At 28.8% G+C, this 20,935-nt stretch overlaps 1 protein-coding gene across 7 annotated transcripts in view; it reads left to right on the top strand.

The window, feature by feature from the left end:
- Positions 1–20,935, top strand: part of Btk (tyrosine-protein kinase Btk29A) — a 561,740-nt gene that overhangs the window by 498,350 nt on the left and 42,455 nt on the right. Inside the window, exon 1 of one of the 7 annotated variants that reach the window (XM_075296476.1) lies at positions 15,721–15,958. The exons of the other annotated variants lie outside the window; for them this stretch is intronic. The gene's annotated coding sequence lies outside the window, so the exon portion shown is untranslated. Of the gene's footprint in view, positions 1–15,720; positions 15,959–20,935 lie in introns of those variants that run through there. 7 annotated transcript variants of the gene reach the window in all.

A 20,935-nucleotide genomic window follows, 5' to 3' on the forward strand; every position in this document is an offset into this window, starting at 1 on the left:
AGTTTTTAAATTTTGAAAGTCATATTTAAAAGTCCATTGTTTACTTATGCGATAAAATTTTAGCCATGCTTTTGTTATCGGCAATAGCGTAAGGGAGAGTTTAAATTTTGTTATCAAGATGATTTCTGCAACACCATTCACACCAAATTGGTAGTTGGATAGCCTGTGTTCTCTTTGTAAAGATTATTCTATTTAATTTCTGGAGGAATGTATGAAGTTAATCTTAATACTTACAATAAATCAGGAAATCGAGCAGTTTATTCGGGAAAAGTAAGACAGATATTCTGCATGACAGAAATTGTGGGGTGTCTCATACGCTACGAGTATTGCCAAAAACTAGAGCGGATCTCAATTTATATCGCTTGGGTAGAAGCTGGAGTTAGTGAAGTACATCGAAAACAAACTCAGCCAATTGCACGCAAATTGACGATTTTTTACTTTGGCAAAGGAATAGTGAAATGTTTGTGTAGATTGATGAAGGCAAAGTCGACTATCAAGAAAAACCTTTTTTTCGGGAGGTTCAAGTATAATTCACATTGGGTTCAGTGTTTTATCCAAATTTATTCTTATAGTTGATAGCTTCTCTGCAAGTAGAGGATGCTGATGAGAAATGTGGCAATTCCGAAACGATCGTCCATCCAACCATCTTGCAGTTTACAGGGCTTTGGCCAAATCAATTTCACAAAACATATTTTCCTTTAAGCAACTCAACACATGGTTTCAAGTTGAAATCAAAACACTAATAATTGGAACATCTTTAACAGGAAATTGTGTTGACATAAAAATCCGAACTGCAGACCATTATTATTTAAAAAAAACCGTCTTGGGAGGTAAATAAATGAATCTGCCTAGTAAATATTTCACATCGAAAGATTGATTTCCTGAACCGGTTATCATAAATTCCAGTTTATTTGCTGTTAAGGTATATTCTTTATAACAAATGGGATATACGTTTGTCGAATCTTTCGTCCCGGAGGAAAATATTGTTTCTATGTAGGGAGTCGGTTGTCATGCCCTTTTTAATCAATTGATTATATGCCGAAAAAATTCCGTAGTTAAACTAACGATAAATTATTGCAAACAACTTATTTGTTTAATTAAATTTTAAATTTAAAAATAAAAAAATTTAACAATAATAACATTTTGTTAAATTTTATTATACTGAGGTGGGATAATCCACCGCTGAAAAACTTTTTGGTGTTCGGTCGTAGCAGGAATCGAACCCACGACCTTGTGTATGCAAGGCGGGCATGCTAACCATTGCACCACGGTGGCTCCCACAGTATGATTAAAATGGTCATGATCTCTTCTTTACTTTTAGTTAATTTTTTCTTCTATGAGAGTGTGTAACTTCGTGAGTCGTAGTTAAAAAGTACACCAGGGCATTAAATTTTCTTGGTTTGAACGATGAAAATCCCAATTTTAATATAATTTAGTTAAATTTTCGTAGTTTACTTTTTTTCTGAGACTAGTTGAACATAAAAATATTAACTTAACTTGTCCGATAAATCGCAAATGAATAAACCAAAATCATCGCCAGAAAAGAACTTCTGATTAAATCACGAAATTAGTTGATCCATAAAATTTTCTATTAAAATTGTCTCAATATCGAAAAAGATAGTACCAATCACAGAATTAATAAGAAATAAAAAAATATACTTGATGAAACAATTAATTATTTTTTTTTTGCACTTTCAATTAATTTTTGAATTGATTAAATTAAAAATTTAATTGATTTTGGATGCAAAAGTATATTAAGTTTCAAATTGAGGCAAATTATTTACTGTATTATTACCCAGCAAAAAAAGCGTCGCCAAAAAAGTAATGAAAATGTTCTTTTTGGATCCGGAAGTGGTGCAAAATTGACGCAGAAGCGATGAATTTAACATAGGCTTGTCATAGGACGGAAGTCCTCCATTTCAACAGCCGCTGCACTGAATTTGCATCACTTCTTTATGTGTGAAGATGTACTCCCAAAGATGTTCTTTATTTTAACTACACAGGAAGTTCTTTTCAATTTTTTAAAACATGTTTTTTCATATTTTTAATGGGTAATTTTAACTTTTTTGTTTCAAATTGTTTAAAAACTGTATAAGAATCATAAAATGGTACAAATTATTTAAATTTTGTCAAAAAAAGGCTAAATCCAATCTGAAAAAATTGTGCATTTTTGAAAATATTTGAGGCCAAACGTTTCAGACAAGCGTTTGAATCCATTAAAAATTATACAAAATTATAAAAATTATTTATTTGACAAAATATCACAGAATTTTTTAATTTACACCCAAAACATTGAATTCGGATCACACCTAAAGAAGTAATGCATATTCAGTGCACCAGCTATTGAAATGGAGGACTTCCGTCCTATGACAAGCCCATGCTAAATTCATCGCTGCTGCGTCAGTTTTGCAGCACTTCCGGATCCAAAAAGAACACTTTCATTACTTTTTTGGCGACACTTTTTTTGCTGGGTCATTGAATAGGCAACATCATATTTTTTCATCGTGTTAAACATGTCGAATTTTGTACCAGGAAGTGATGATTTGCGGAAAGCATTATTTTTAATTTTCATCCGTTTTCAATAGTTGGGTATTTAATTGGAAATATTTTCGTGTTCTTTTTTGCTGTGATATAGTTGTTTTTACTCCTACTTCGATAATGAGATATTAGCCAACATTGAAGATTCCCCCACAATTTTGAAAATTATTCCAATCATTTTTTTTTTTAATTTTCTAGAAATTGTCTAATATTCTCTATTTTCTCATTTAATGTGTCCATAAATATATCCATCCACATTGAATGTATTTTATAACCTTTTAGTATGATTGCTAATTCGATTACGATCATAAGTCATCTCACGTGCATTGTCTAGGACAATGAACCAACTGGCATTTTTATGTGTCTACATCAATCTTTCTCTGGGATTTGCTACAATAAACAAAATAGAAGAAAATATTATTTATTATACAAAATGAAAAAGTAATGAAAAGAAAATCCATAAAATTTTCAATTGAAATTTATTATCTGCTGTCGATATTGTTATTGTTACTTTAGATTGGCTTTTCATTCAATTTCGTATTTTGTTTGTTTGCTTCATGCAATTTGCCTAGTAACTCTGGGCAAGTAATGGAGAAGAATCATTAAAACCACAACTTTGCTGACCTCTCTTGGGGGAAATTCAATTTTACTCCTTTACAAGCCTCCCTAGGGCTGAGGAACTTGTAAACAGTGCAATATCCATATGGTTTGTTGTGGTTTATTAAGGTGTATTACAATCATTTCCTGAGCTTTGTGGCGACCATAGTCATCATCATCAACGTCATATTCACATTGTGGCGCAATGATTAAATTCTAGCAAACGGCAAAGTGTAATTGTCCTCACTTTGATGATATAAGAGTGTAACAAAGACACTTTGAAAAATTGGCCAAAAGTTTTGAAAAAACACAAATGTACACTGTACAAAATTATTTCCTTAATTAGATAGTTTATGAAACCTACATTTTAGAAAACAAAGTTTATAACATATTACTTTATTTCTTATTCAATTCTCTAAAATATTTATTTCTTTTTTATTTCAGGTATGTGTTTAATAAGTGGTAAAGTATGGTTTTTTGTCGGTAAGATATACAATAATGTTATCATGATCGGATCTAAAACATCAACATCACCAACAATAATGTTAACAAAAGTGTTGTTCTCAAATTTACAGGTAGCGAATTTATTAAAACACAGACTTATTCTCTACGACAAAACAGTAAATTGTTTAATGTTTTATTACAAAAAATATATTTTGCCTAATATAAAAGATGACACCTTAATTTTAGAAAACGAAATTTCATCTTTACTAAGAACGAAGACGAGATATTTCAATTTAAAAAAAATCTTATAGTGATTTCGATTGTTAAAAAATTTTTTGGATATTTTATACCTTTTCCCCCATACATTTAAAAATTATATTCGATTGGAAAATCCAGTGCAGCCTACCAAAAATGTGGACGTTCGATTGTGTAACTCGCAATACAAAAAGTGTAACCCATTTTGCACTGTGGCTAGTCTATGCTACAGATGGTTGCACATTGAAACAGTTGTTGAAGACGCCTTTTTTCCTCGACCTAAATAATACAATGGAAATACAAAAGGAAATGTATGACGCGCGTATTGTGGTTGATTTTTAATTTCTTGACCACAGCTGATTAAATTACCATTGTTTAGTTGTACTAGTGTTGAACATAATTGTTCGTGGTGAAGAAGAAGGAATATGATCACCTCAAACATGTTTCAAGAGCAAAATGTTATTTCTGTATGGTGACCATGTAACATGTTTGCCACTAAAATGTTATTTTCTCGTCAAATATAACCTGCTTGCCGAAATCAGATACATGATTTCCGAGAAAATAACTTGGTTGCGAAAACCATGTTACATGGTCCCCACCCAAAAATAACATTTTGCTCTTGAAACATGTTTGAGGTGATCATATTCCTCCTCTGGGTGAAATCACCATTAGTAATCTTATTTTTAAAAATTCGTTCCTCTAAATTTATTATACACTTCTTAGAAATTTATGTTCTTATATTTTTTTCTTTAAATTTAATGCAAACATCTTCGAAAGTTATGCACCGAAAAAAAAGTGAACCCTATATTTCGCTAAAGTCGATTTAACTCTCTTTTAGTTCATGGAATTATTACTTTTTAAGAAAATTTCCATGACTTTAATATTATTTTGCAAACGCTAGATAAATTAATTAAAAAAGAGGAAAAAATTATACACAAATGAAGCATAACGATTAATTAAAATCGTGTCTCTCACAAAATAGTCCAGTATTTCTGAAATTTTATAATTTTACCAATAATGCGCCCATCTTGAACTTTGTATGGCACTAACGACATTCTTGCAATTTTGAACTCCAATTTTTTCCTTCAAACTATAAAATTTTCTTTAACAAGTGAAAACAATTAATTATGTAAATTTTCTTGAATTTGTCCTTGTTAAGTTAAAATTTTCTAAAAATAATCGATAAAATAATTTTCTAAAATTAGCCACAATTTTTCTTCCTGGTGGGTTCACTGTTTTTCAGTGTGTTATTTCATTTCGTCTTTGAAGTAAGGCAAAATTTCTTAACACGAAGCAAACTATGTTTGATTTAAATTTAAAAAAAGAGGTCCCTTGTCATTGAGCTCAGTGTTGCCAGTACTTTTCTGGCTCTTGCCCCCAAATTATGATGTTTTCGTCCCCAAAAATCCCCACTTTAAATTTTTTGACAATTTTTTTGAAAATAAAAAAAAAACGCTCTGCTGTAGAAAATCAGTAATATTAATCCAGCAAGCTGCAATAAGATCAACATTTCGAACCACAACACCAAGAGCCTGGTGATCGTCTTCTAAATGCTGGAGATATGAAAATGGGAGTTCGGAGTTCCTTGAATTTATAAATGAATATAGAGAACAACATTTGAGAAAATTTTCTGTATAATTTTTTTTTTCGACAAAATTTTCTATGTAGAAATAAAATTTTGACCAAATTGTCTATAAAAATAAAGTTTTGACAAAATTGTCTATAGAAATTAAATTTTGACAAAATTTTTTATATAGAAATAAAATTTTGACCAAATTGTCTATAAAAATAAAATTTTGACATTTTCCATAGAAATAAAATTTTGACAAAATTTTCTATAGAAATGAAATTTTGACAAAATTTTTCTATAGAAATTAAATTTTGACAAAATTTTTATATAGAAATAAAATTTTGACAAAATTTTCTATAGAAATGAAATTTTGACAAAATTTTTATATAGAAATAAAATTTTGACAAAATTTTTATATAGAAAAAAAATTTTGACAAAATTTTCTATAGAAATGAAATTTTGACAAAATTGCCTATAGAAATAAAATGTTGACAAAATTTTCTATAGAAATGAAATTTTGACAAAATTTTTCTATAGAAATTAAATTTTGACAAAATTTTTATATAGAAATAAAATTTTGACAAAATTTTCTATAGAAATGAAATTTTGACAAAATTGCCTATAGAAATAAAATGTTGACAAAATTTTCTATAGAAATAAAATTTTGACAACATTTTGTATAGAAATAACATTTTGACAAAATTTTCTATAGAAATGAAATTTTGACAAAATTTTTCTCTAGAAATAAAATTTTGACAACATTTTCTATAGAAATAAAATTTTGACCAAATTTTCTATAGAAAAAAAATTTCAATAAAATATCATATAGAAATAACATTTTGAGAAAATAAAAATAGAAATAAAATTTTGACAAAATTTTCTATAGAAATAAAATTTCGACAAAATTTTCTATAGAAATAAAATTTTGATAAAATATTATGTAGAAATAAAACTTTGACAAAATTTTCTATAGAAATAAAATTTTGACAAAATTTTCTATAGAAATAAAATTTCAATAAAATATTATATAGAAATAACATTTTGAGAAAATAAAAATAGAAATAAAATTTTGACAAAATTTTCTATAGAAATAAAATTTCGACAAAATTTTCTATAGAAATAAAATTTTGATAAAATATTATGTAGAAATAAAACTAATTATGATGTTTTCGTCCCCAAAAATCCCCACTTTAAATTTAATTTCCTCACAAAATACATTTTTGACAATTTTTTTTGAAAATAAAAAAACGCTCTGCTGTAGAAAATCAGTAATAATAATTCAGCAAGCTGCACTAAGATCAAAATTTCGAACCACAACACCAAGAGCCCGGTGATCGTCTTCCAAATGCTGGAGATATGAAAATGGGAGTTCGGAGTTCCTTGCATTTATGAATGAATATAGAAAACAACATTTGAGAAAATTTTCTGTATACATTTTTTTTTTCGACAAAATTTTCTATATAGAAATTCAATTTTGACCAAATTGTCTATAAAAATAAAGTTTTGACAAAATTGTCTATAGAAATGAAATTTTGACAAAATTTTTTATATAGAAATAAAATTTTGACCAAATTGTCTATAAAAATAAAATTTTGACAACATTTTCTATAGAAATAAAATTTTGACAAAATGTTCTATAGAAATAAAATTTTGACAAAATTTTCTATAGAAATAAAATTTCAATAAAATATTATATAGAAATAACATTTTGAGAAAATAAAAATAGAAATAAAATTTTGACAACATTTTCTATAGAAATAAAATTTTGACAAAATTTTCTATAGAAATAAAATTTTGACAAAATTTTCTATAGAAATAAAATTCGACAAAATTTTCTATAGAAATAAAATTTTGATAAATATTATGTAGAAATAAAATTTTGACAAAATTTTCTAAAGAAATAAAATTTTGACAAAATTTTCTAAAGAAATAAAATTTTGACAAAATTTTCTAAAGAAATAAAATTTTGACAAAATTTTCTATAGAAATAAAATTTTGAACAAAATTTTTTATAGAAATAAAATTTTGACAAAATTTTCTTAGAAATAAAATATTGACAAAATTTTCTTAGAAATAAAATTTTGACAAAATTTTCTATAGAAATAAAATTTTGACAAAACTTTATATAGAAATAAAATTTTGATAAAATATTCTGTGGAAATAAAATTTTGACAAAATTTTCTATAGAAATAAAATTTTGACAAAATTGCCCATAGAAATGAATTTTGACAAAATTTTCTATAAAATTTTTTGAAATAAAATGTTGACCAAATTGTCTATAAAAATAAAATTTTGACAAAATTGTCTATAGAAATAAAATTTTGACAACATTTTCTATAGAAAAAAAATTTTGACTAAATTTTCTATAGAAGTAAAATTTTGACAAAATTTTCTATAAAAATAAAATTTTGACAAAATTTCCTATAGAATTAAAATTTTTGTAAAAAAGATTAAACAGATTTCTCGAAAAAATCCCCGCCAAATCACTAGTCCCCAACTCAAAAATTTCGTCCCCATTCGTCCCCCAATACTGGCAACATTGGTTGAGCTTAACATTGAATTGGGCATCACTCATTGATAAGAAGTAAGTTCTCTGGACCATGTAGCACGCATACTCATCAACAAACTATATTCATTAGCACACAAGCAATGCATATTGCAATGCATGCCTATTTATAGACCAATGTGTAGTGCACACACAAGTGCATTTATATTACATCGTGTAATGAAAACAAACTACTCGAGCTGCAAACGATGTACCAAATATAACTTTACATTCATTAGCGCTTAATATAAATGAAGACGATAGTGGTTGTAGTTTTCCTAAAAGGATGATAAAAATTTTGTAACAACCCATTTTTAACCCTCTAATGCCCCAATATTTTTTCCAGCTGATTAAATTATCAATGTTAACGACACAAAAGCAAGAAACATTTATACCGTAAAATTCAGCATATGCTGCAAAGGCTCTTTCAAATAAGTTTCAAATAAGTTTTCTTTTTATTTTGCCCATTTTTGTTGTCTTAAGGTGTGTTTTAAAAGCTTCCTTTTTAAATGAGGGTTAGAGGGTTAATGATAAAAGTATAAACTTTTCGTAGGGGTACACAAAACTATAACAACCGATAAATGAGATCTGTATCCCTATTTCAATCAATCATATAGCACTTAAAAGTCTAGTCATTTCAATAAAAAATTATGGACTTTGAAATTCATCTTCAAACTTTATAGACTGTATAGGCAATTTTAAAAGGCCTTTTGAGAAGGCCTTAGCATATATGATTTTCTTCCATGGTCCAACATGTCTAGTTGCACAGACATCTGTATGCACATGGCAACTTTTATTTTATATCTGCAGGCTAGGTAAACACTCAAGAAGATGGCAAAAACAACAAATGGAAACCATTTTTTTCTTGCTTATTTTAGATTTAACTTTTGTTTTTCATTTTCCTTATATGTTATACACTTCGTTAGCTCTCTACTTCTCCTCTTTGTCATCTTTACGTTTTAGTTTTTTTTTGCTTTCCTTGGTGTTAGTTTTTCTTGTTAACTTGGATATGATTTGAATTTCCCAAGTTGTTGTTTTTTTAGTGCTATTGGTGGTTGTGGTTACCACCATGGAAGGAAATGACAAGAAACGGAGAGAGAGAGAGAGAGCGACAGAGTGCGAGTAGAGAAACTTTATTAAAATACCTGTATAGAATTTTTTCGATTACTTTAGTACTAATATTATCCACCTACCAAAAAGCAATTTATTTAAGCTTCTCTTGAATGCTTAGCATATTCCTAAGAGAAGAAGCTTTAAATGAACTTGCATTAACTAAATGTTAGATGGTGGATAAAATAAATGTAGTATTCTTTATATGTATGTATAGAGAAGAATAAAACAAAAATTTGAATGTATTTGACATCTACTTTAGAAAATAGAATAAAATAAAAGTTTCTTTTATTTTTTAATTAATATATATGTATAGATTAATTTAATAGATATTTGATATGAAAATTAGGTCCAAAAAGCTTTCCTATTAACAACGACACTTTCGTCTGCCTTGACTTAAAATTGGGTATTTTTACATAAAAGAAAAGTTAATTGGACTGAAGTCAAAGTATCAAATCAAATCAAATCAATAACAGATCTTCACTTTTGTTGAAATCTTTCTTAAATTAAATAATAAAAAATGCGTAGTGTTAATTTGGAAAGTTGCATAATTTCATCTTAAGTGAATCCTTAAAGGAATTGTCCGCTTTTTTTTTTGGTTCTGAATCAATACACAAATCATTATTGTAAAGAAAAATTCCTCAGAATTAATAAAACATAGGATAATTCACCGTTTAATTCGAAACACAGAAAAAAATTTCACGAACATTTTTCCAATTAAAATTTTAATTGAGTTTTACAAAATATTCAATTAAAAATTTAATTGATTCAACAATTTTTTTAATTTAAACAGAGCGCAATCACAAAAAGTAATAGTATCAATTAATATTTTAATTGGATCAATTAATTTTTTAATTGACATTCAATTAATTTTTTAATTGTTACTATCATTTCTGTGATTGAAGAAATTTCAATTAAAAAATTAATTGGATCAATTAATTTCGTGATTGAATCAGAAAAAAGAGAGGATCCTATGGATCCTCCACAATGGATCGTATTCAATGCACAAAATTTTAGATGAACGATAAAAAAGAGAAAATGGGCTAATATAAATTCCCAATTACACAGAAACCATTTTTTGTGATACAATTACAAAATTAAATGATCCAATTAATTTTGAAACTGAAGTATTACGAACCACAGAATTCATTAGACATAAAGAAAATAAAAAAATTAATTGATTTCTTCGGCACTGTCCATTAATGTCTTAATCAATTCAATGAAAACTATGATTTAATTTTATTTGGTCACAAACCTCAATTATTGTTTAATTGTAACAACAATTATTTATTGTAGAGGCTTTAATCTAAATAAACTATAAATATTTTCCATATTGGTGAGCACAAAAATAAATTTTTATAAATTCTTTAAGAATAAACGAATAATACGAAATTTTGTGACCAAGTCTCTAGTAAATGGACTTTCACACAAAAACTATAGCTGATATTTTTCCGGGTTCTTTTTATACCCTCCACCATAGGATGGGGGTATATTAACTTTGTCATTCCGTTTGTAACACATCGAAATATTGCTCTAAGACCCCATAAACTATATATATTCTGGGTCGTGGTGAAATTCTGAGTCGATCTAAGTATGTCCGTCCGTCCGTCCGTCTGTCCGTCCGTCCGTCTGTCCGGCTGTCCGTCCGTCTGTGGAAATCACGCTAACTTCCGAACGAAACAAGCTATCGACTTGAAACTTGGCACAAGTAGTTGTTATTGATGTAGGTCGGATGGTATTGAAAATGGGCCATATCGGACCACGTTTACGTGTAGCCCCCATATAAACCGATCCCCAAATTTGGCTTGGGGAGCCTCCCGGAGCAGCAAAATTAATCCGATCCGGTTGAAATTTGGTACGTGGTCTAAGTATACGGTCTCTAACAACCATGCAAAAATTGGTCCATATCGGTCCATAATTATATATAGCCCCCATATAAACCGATCCCCAGATTTGACCTCCGGAGCCTCTTGGAGGGGCAAAATTCATCCGATCCGATTGAAATTTGGTACCTGATGTTAGTATATGGTCTCTAACAACCATGCAAAAATTGGCCCATATCGGTCCATAATTATATATAGCCGCCATATAAACCGATCCCCAGATTTGACCTCCGGAGACTTTTGGAGGGGCAAAATTCATCCAATCCGGTTGAAATTTGGTACCTGATGTTAGTATACGGCCTCTAACAACCATGCAAAAATTGGTCCATATCGGTCCATAATTATATATAGCTCCCATATAAACCGATCCCCAGATTTGACCACCGGAGCCTCTTGGAGGAGCAAAATTCAACCGATCCGGTTGAAATTTAGTACGTGGTCTTAGTATACGGTTTTTAACAACCATACAAAAATTGGTCCATATCGGTCCATAATTATATATAGCCCCCATATAAACCGATCCCCAGATTTGACCTCCGGAGCCTCTTGGAGGGGCAAAATTCATCCGATCCGGTTGAAATTTGGTACCTGATGTTAGTTTACGGCCTCTAATAACCATGCAAAAATTGGTCCATATCGGTCCATAATTATATATAGCCCCCATATAAACCGATCCCCAGATTTGACCTCCGGTGTCTTTTGGAGAAGCAAAATTCATCCGATCTGGTTGAAATTTGGTACGTGGTGGTAGTATATGATATTTAACAACTATGCCAAAAGTGGTCCATATCAGTCCATATTCATATATAGCCACCATATAAACCGATCCCGAGATTTGGTTTTGGAGCCTCTTGGAGGAGCAAATTTCATACGAGTCAGTTGAAATTTAATACATTGTGATCGTATATTGCCGTTAACAATCATGCCTAACTAGGTCCATATCGTTCTATAGTTATATATAGCCATCAGATAAATCGATCCCCAATCACACAAAAATTGGTCCATATCAAGTTCATAATTGTATATAGCCCCATATAAGCGACCCCAATATTTCAATTCTGGCTCTCTACGTATTGTCTAATACATACCACGTATGGACTAACTCACAATTTAGAAAACGATGTTAAGAAGTTTTAAGATACCACAACCCAAGTAATTCGATTGTCGATGACAGCCTTTCGTAGAAGTTTCTACGCAATCCATGGCGGAGGGTACATAAGATTCGGCCTGGCCGAACTTACGGCCATATATACTTGTTAGTTTTTTTTTTTGTCCTCACATTTCAAAAGATATTATAGGGCAAATGGCGCTTATTTTGTAAGGTGCCTTGGTCAAAATTCAAGAAGCAAATTTTCAGAACAAACCCATAAAGCCCTTGAAATAACTGAGGTAGGTCCACAAAATTACAATTTTTATTCTAATGCTGTTAGTACAAGTAAAAGCAGAAGAAAAATTTAAGTGTTTAACATTAGGTTTATTTCGGTAGTAAAAGGGTTAAGAATTTTCCTATTATAACTATAATTAGATTTTTCTTTGGATGTGAGTTAACATTTAATGAACACTATACACTCAAAAAAAGTTCACTTGGATCAAAAGATTTTGACCTTCTCTTAAGGATTTTGGTATTGATTTCGAGCTAAACATTCGGCTTCTTTAACATAAAGACATTTATTAGCGACCTATCTGGCTTTAAATTTAGGATCAATAAAATTCTTAATTCCCGAAAAAACTTTAAACCAAAGATGCTAATTCCTCAAAATAATTATTAGCCTATATTTGTAGCAATTTTATCTTAAATATAAAAATTCAATATTTCAGTTAATTTAAGAACGATTTCTTTAAATCAGAAAGTGTTACTTTACTTTAAGAAAAATTTGCCTTAGTTCAAAGACATGATACTTTATCGGAGGGACGCAAATTTACAAAATGTGTGTCCTATATTTAATGAAAAAAAAATTTTTTGCAGCTAAGATTATAAACTTTATTTTAATTAAAATTTCATTATTTTAAAGAAATTTGTCTTTAATATTTTGTAAATTGTGCATCCTAAATTTAGTTTGCCTAATCTGTAATATCACGTAAATATTTTTTTCAGTAATTTTCTAATTTTCCGATTATAACTATAGTTGGATTCTTCTTTGGATTCGAGTTGACATTTAACCCTCAGATGTGTAGAAAGCTCCCTACGGTTATTTTGCACTTTTATTCACACATAAATCTGTCTTTCTCAAATACAATGGTTTATATCTTCATGTACTAATTAGCACAGGTTCTCATAAACTATCATATTAAATACAGAGTTATGAAATAATAAATGGCAAAAACTTCCACCGAGACCTTATCACCTATCGGAGGGTTAATGAACAAATGAATAGAAGGAATATAACAAGTATATACAGCATAAGTTCGGCCGGGTCGAATCTTAAATATCCACCACCATGAATCAAATATAATAATTTACTTTGAGAACTCTTCGTTGTAGCGGGTTACTTGATAATATATAGCATTTTGGGGGTTTGATGACAAATCTTCTCCCAAGCAAATCAGTTCAACCAGTACGCTTCCCGAAGAAAAAATTTAAAGATTCTACCTATGAAGACCAGATCAGATTCTGGATTTATGAGAATCAATTTTGTTTGAGTTTTAGTGAAATAATAAACATATCGTGTATATGATGAAATAACGCCTTGATTTGAATCTTACATATGTAGATTTTTTCCGCCAGTATTTAAATGAGTACGATGAGTAAAATCTGGAAATTTTATTTTCAGTTTCAATTTTCATGATCAGTGCGCCTGCTATACCCTAAAAGAAGTGTTTTCTTTTCTGCGGAAAGAAATTTTAGACAAGTAAAGTTTTCTTTTGACACAAATTTTAGAGACTATCGTAGAATCGCTTATCAAAAATTCGTACTAGTTTGCTCTAAACGAAAATACTTTATACGAAAGGGGAATTTCGTTTGTCTAAAATTTCATTCTGGAGGAAAATATTTTTTCTTTCGGTGTACCCTCAAGAAGTTAAATCGTTTATATCGATGCCTTGCCAAATGGACCTGTAAAAATAAATGCGATACAGAATTTTGAGGGTCTAAAATTCCAGTATTTTTAAATTTTTGTGCAAATCGGATAAAATCTACGGTTTCTAGAAGCCCAAGTAGTTAAATATGGAGATCGGTCTATGTGGAGGCTATACTAAAACATGGGTCGACACACACCATATTCGGCTGACCTATTTGTGGTCAGCCGGATTCCAAAAGTCCTAGAAATAAATTCGGGAGTTAGGTCTATATGGGGGCTATACCAAAACATGGACCAATACTCACCACCTCTTATTGTTCCTCAAATACCTTTAGAATTCCACTTTCAGACGAATTGGGTGAAAACTACGAATTCTAGAAACCGAAGAAGTAAAATCGGGAGATCAGTCTATATAGGGGCTGTACAAAACATTGACCGATACGAACCATTTTCGACACACCTCTTTATCCTAAGATACGTCTATATTTCTAATTTCCGTAAAATCGGGAGATCGGTCTATATGGGGGTTATACCAAAAAATGGACCGATACTCCTCAATTTTAGCACACATATTTGGGGTCCCAAAATACCTCTTGGTTTCCAAAATCAGACAAATCGGGTAATAAATACAGTTTATAGAATACCAAGAATAAAAATCGAAGATCGGTCTATATGGCGACTATACCTAAACATGGACCGATAGGAAAAAAAATTTCGTGTAATAGATGTCACTTTTCATAAATATTATGTATGCATTCGCACCCATTCAAAGCCAAAATTGTTTTACTTTATAAAACTTGTTCATGTAATTTATGAATTCCATCATTGTAATTTTTTTATAAACACTATTCATAAAATAAACGAAATGTTTCTTTTGTGCGGTTCAATTAAAGTTTTGAACACACTAACTAAATGAATTATGTTTTAATTGAATTAATTATTATTTTTAAATAGCGATGGTCGTTCATATCAACGCTTTCATTGTTGAAGCAATTTAATGATAAAATATCAAAAATTTAATTAATTAACCAACAGCTTAATAAAAATCTTCTTTTTATTTACATTTCCATATCTTTTGTATTACAATATAATATAAAAAATAATTACGAAATAATTCATTTAATATAACGGCTTTCTTGTGTATTACTCATATTTTCCTATAAATGCTTAAAATTACAAAGTTTATTTAAATAAACTTCCACATGTGTGATACGCTACCCTCCTACGCTACCTATCGAAAATATTCACAATATTTTATGGCTTTAAAAAGAAGCAAAACAAAAAAACACTTGTTATGCTTTTTAACTTCAGTTTCTACGACTCATTGTTGGCAGTTTGGCTGGTTGGTTCATGGACTTTTATTCCTAGACTTTATGAGAAAATGTCGAAGAAAAAAACAACTGTTTATTACTTTTGGTTTTGTTTTCATTTTTGCTTTTACCTCCGTTTTTTTTTTTAGAGATTTTGTTTTGAGTTTGCATTCAATGGTTTTGTTGGCTGGTATATGGAATTTTGTAGTTTTCTTTAGCATTTCACGTTCAGTTGAGTTTTTAACATTAAATGCAAAACAACAAAACGCGGCGTGTTATAAGATTTTCACATATTTTACCCTTTATGCAAGTGTTACGACGAGTGTTTGTTTATTTATTTGTTCTATAGATTAATTCATTGTGTATTAAAAATTAAATGTTTCAAAACAAACGATTTTATGCGAAAATAAAATAAAAATATTATCACCAACAAAAATAAATTATACAAAAATATATATATGTATAAAAAATTCAATAAAATAAACAAAAACAAAATAATGACATTACATTTTGTTGAGCCTATGGAAAAAATTAAGAATTTTAAAGAAATCCCCAATAAAATAAAAATGATATCTTCAAAGGCAATGAACCACACCCTATATTAATTCGGCCGCGAAATATCAATGACTACGCCTACTGTTATACTGGATAATTGTACTCCGAAGGATTCTGATATTCAATTAAAAAAAGTATGAACAATACATAATTTGCGGTGGTGAAACAAGCATTTGTTTTGATTGAATCTACTGTGTTAAGTCGTAGGAAATAATTTTTGTTAATTTTTTGAATTAATAAGATAATATTTTTCATTTGCTTTGTATCAAGTAAGAAAGAGTACCAATAAGTAAATAGCAGGTATATATATTAACCTCCCAAAGCTAGTGTTTAGTTACAGCCAATTTTTCATATCCGAAACGAATGCTTTCGTTCGACCATAGAAAATTTTCTCAAAAATTTTTCAAAATTTTATTTCTATATAAAACTATATCAAAATTTTATTTCTATAGAAAATTTTGTCAAAATTTTAAATCTATAGAAAATTTTGTCAAAATTTTATTTCTACAGAACATTTTGTCAAAATTTTTTTCTATAGAAAATTTTGTCAAAATTTTATTTCTACAGAAAATTTTGTCAAATAATTTATTTCTATAGAAAATTTTGTCAAAATTTAATTTCTATAGAAAATTTTGTCAAAATTGTATTTCCATAGAAACTTTTGTCAAAATTTTATTTCTATAGAAAATTTTGTCAAAATTTTATTTCTATAGAAAATTTTGTCAAAATTTTATTTCTATAGAAAATTTTGTCAAAATTTTATTTCTATAGATAATTTTGTTAAAATTTATTTCTATAGAAAATTTTGTCATTTTTTTTTATAGAAAATTTTGTCAAAAATTTATCTCTATAGCAATATTTGTCAAAATTCTATTTCTATAGAAAATTTTTTCAAAATTTTATTTCTATAGAAAATTTTGTCAAAAGTTTATATCTATAGAAAATTTTGTAAAAATTTTATTTCTATAGAAAATTTTGTAAAAATTTTATTTCTATAGAAAATTTTGTAAAAATTTTATTTCTATAGAAAATTTTGTCAAAATTTTATTTATATAGAAAATTTTGTAAAATTTTATTTCTATAGAAAATTTTGTCAAAATTTTATTTCTATAGAAAATTTTGTCAAAATTTTATTTCTATAGAAAATTTTGTCAAAATTTTATTTCTATAGAAAATTTTGTCAAAATTTTATTTCTATAGAAAATTTTTTCAAAATTTTATTTCTATAGAAAATTTTGTCAAAATTTAATTTCTATAGAAAATTTTGTCAAAATTTTATTTCCAAAGAAAATTTTGTCAAAATTTTATTTCTATAGAAAATTTTGTCAACATTTTATTTCTATAGAAAATTTTGTCAAAATGTTATTTATATAGAAAATTTTGTCAAAATTTTATTTCTATACATAATTTTGTTAAAATTTTATTTCTAAAAAAATTTTGTCAAAATTTTATTTCTATAGAAGTCTTAAGACTCTATACTTATGAGCAAGGAAATCATTTATAAGAAATTTTAAGGAAAATTGTCGATCAGTTTATGAGTTTATGAAAAGCAACATTTTGGTTTTTGCGAATTCGTAGACTTGAATAGGGGAAATACTAGCGTGTTTTCTCTAAGCCTTGAAACACTTCTGAAATGCGTATTTTGATATAGCCAACAGCTTCTGTTGCAATTTTTCTTTTATCTTCTCAATCGTAGAAAAACTCTTCTGTTTTGGGAAGAGAACAAATTCTGCGGGACCAAGTCCGGTGAATACAGATCTTTTGGCGGTAATCTGGAACGTTGTTGATGATATTAATCAGCTCCAAAGCAATGTCCATGCGAATTTGTTTTTACTCAAAATATAGCAAATTTTGGAAAATCTTCACTGCCGCCCGTTTCATGCCTGCTTGTCCTGCAGGACCCGGGATATATGTCACATTGCCTTTAATAACGAAACACTGTATACACAAACCATTTTTTTCAGATTCAATCACAAAATTAATTGATCCAATTAATTTTTTAATTGAAATGTCTTTAATCACAAAAATGATAGAATCAGTTTTAATTGAGCATCAAAAAATACTTGATTAAAAAATTTATTGATTTCATTGGCAAATTTCAATTAATTTTTTAATTGATTCAATTAAATTTTTAATTGAAGTTGATTGCAAAATTCAATTAATTTTTTTAATTAAAAACGAAACTATTTGTAATCGCTATACTTTCTATATCTATTTTTAATCGTTTTTAGTTTGATTCAAAAATTTATAGTTTAAAAAAAAAATATAATTAAGAATTTAAAAAAAAAAATAAATATATAATTTTTAAACTGTATCAATTGTATCAATTAATTTTTTTAAGTACAAATTTAAATAAATCTATCATTGACTTAATTTACTTAATGTTTCTAGTTTGATTAAAAGATTAATAGTATCAATTAATTTTTTAATTGAAAATTTTTTAAACTTCAATCAACTTTTTAATGGGAATATTTTGGTGATATTTTTTATTCTGTGTATCAGCCAAATAACTAAAACTATCACCCTTACAGGACCATTTCCTTTTCATGAAATTTTACATTCAATAGCTTCACAAATTTGTTCTTCAAACTAAGTTGAGTTGGTGATGTTGACCTTACCTTTCACGCATTTCCAAAGGAACCAATCTCATGGTTTAAAAGCACAAAAAAAAAATAAATTTTCCCCTTTATGGAAATTTATTTCGTGCACTTAATTTCTTTTTATTTGCATTTTAATGCTATGTCAATACTTGTCGTATACGCGTTTGGTTCGAGTATTCAACTAATCTGGTAAATGGTTCAATCTCCTCAGCAGCTAATGTCCTATCTTCCTACAATTTATAATCTTTGACTAACTCCACCTTATTTTCGAAAGTGTAAGGTCAAAGGATGTAGAGGCTTCTCGCCAATATCTCTTGGGATAAAATGGTCTATAATATCGACATATTTTTTTTGTGGGAATGTCTGTCGAACTGATCAAAGCATTCTTAAGAACAAATCGAACCGACAACTCTTGGATTTTAGACCACAATAATGTCGCGCGCATATCGCATTAATATTTTGTGAGTTTTTCTCAACAAAATTAACCATTTTCCTCAATTTTTTGAGTGTATGTTAGATTCGATTTTATTGCCTTAAACATTTTTTCCAGCTGTATTTGTTTATTTAACGTTGGCATTATGTTTTTTTTTTTTCAATATGAAACCTAAAGACATCTTTGAAACCATTTGCTTTAGGCAGTTTTACGTTTATTTCTCTATTATTCATCTATACTCTGCAAATGTAGTTCATTGAATACAGGTACCCTGATATTTTTGACTTCGCACTTATTTCTTCAGTTTCGCTTGTAGTTTATTTGCCATTTATCATTTCCATGACCTGAAGAACTGCGATTTGTAATATTTTTTTTTTTGGCTAAGAACAGAATTTCGAAATGCCCTTTAAAACAGAACAGACAATTAACAGTTTGCGGCTGTTTCACAGTTTGTACCGTGAATCATCATTTGGTTCCGCTACTGTTCGAGTTTTTTGCAAGTAATGAACAGAATAAGTTTATTCGGTAACTTGAAAATAAATCGAAGGCTTTCAATTAAAGGTTTTCGTCCAAGGAATATATTTGTAGATCAGTGATTTTTTGATGTATATAAGTAATAGTACACTCAAATAAAATAAGACTTTCTTCCCCAGCCGTTACGATCTTTGGCTGATTTTTTTTTTTTCAAAAAAATTTAAAAAGTATTGAAGATATTTTTTAATTGAAATTTGAAAAAAAATTCAACTAAAATTTTATTAATTCAATTAAGAGAAAAACCAATCACATAGTTTAATTGAATCAATACAATTTAATGGGATCAATAAATTTCGTGATTTAAATAAAACAAATATTTTTCTGCTAGTGACGTCCTTTACTGGAACTGAAAACAAGTAACATTAGAAGAACAAATAGGATTAATTTTTCAAAAACTCGCGAAACCGGGAGGTTCCTCATTCCATCGCAAAACATGCAGTCCGTTTTGTCACTAAACGTTGAAGTTATGTTTTCATTGATATGCACATATATAATAATTAATTTTTCAAAAAGTCGTGAAACCGGGAGGTTCCTCATTCCATCCCAAAACATGTAGTTCTTTTTGTCACTAAACGTTGAAGTTATGTTTTCATTGATATGCACATATATAATAATGTCGGACATAGGAGGGAACTGTACCCACTTCCCATCTAAATATCTCAAAATAATATACCAAGTGTTTGGTATTTAGATCAGAAACGTTTGTTATGAAAAGTTTCCAATTTAGATCACTTAGGGCAAGGCTTCCTTCCTCACCAAGACAGCAAACTATGATTAATTGTTTTAGCCATAGAGACCAAAAAGAAAACAATCAAAGAATATAAGAATTTCAATTTTTCTTGAAAACCCTAAGACTTACGAAAGCGAACGTGGGGATCCAGCCCACATTCATAGATCGAAATTTGAAGTAGCGAATTTTGTTCAATGCCAGTTTAATTGGAGTATGTTAAAACGATTGAAACATTCCAAAAAATGTTTATCGGAGCGAAAATTAAATCATGCAACGAAGGATTAAACATAATTTTTCAAAACGTCGGGCAATCAAAAGGAAGTGGTACCTTCTTTATACAAATATCCAGTTCCCTATTTTCATCAGATGATCTTCTTATAAGGGTGAAGTGTATGAACTTTTTGCTGTTTGTAAACTTAAAATAAATCCAACGTTTTTATACCCTCCACCATAGGATGGGGGTATATTAACTTTGTCATCCCGTTTGTAATACATCGAAATATTACTCTAAAACCCCATAAAGTATATATATTCTGGGTCGTGGTGAAATTTTGAGTCGACTTAAGCATGTCCGTCCGTCCGTCTGTTGAAATCACGCTAACTTCCGAACGTAACAAGCTATCGACTTGAAACTTGGCACAAGTAGGTGTTATTGATGTAGGTCGGATGGTATTGCAAATGGGCCATATCGGACCACTTTTACGTATAGCCCCCATATAAACCGATGCTCAGATTTGTCTTGCGGAGCCTCTTAGAGAAGAAGATTCCATACGATCCGGTTGAAATTTGGTACATGGTGTTAGTATGTGGTATC

This window comes from Haematobia irritans, chromosome 2 (genome assembly GCF_050003625.1).
Source record: "Haematobia irritans isolate KBUSLIRL chromosome 2, ASM5000362v1, whole genome shotgun sequence".
Classification (NCBI taxonomy): domain Eukaryota; kingdom Metazoa; phylum Arthropoda; class Insecta; order Diptera; family Muscidae; genus Haematobia; species Haematobia irritans.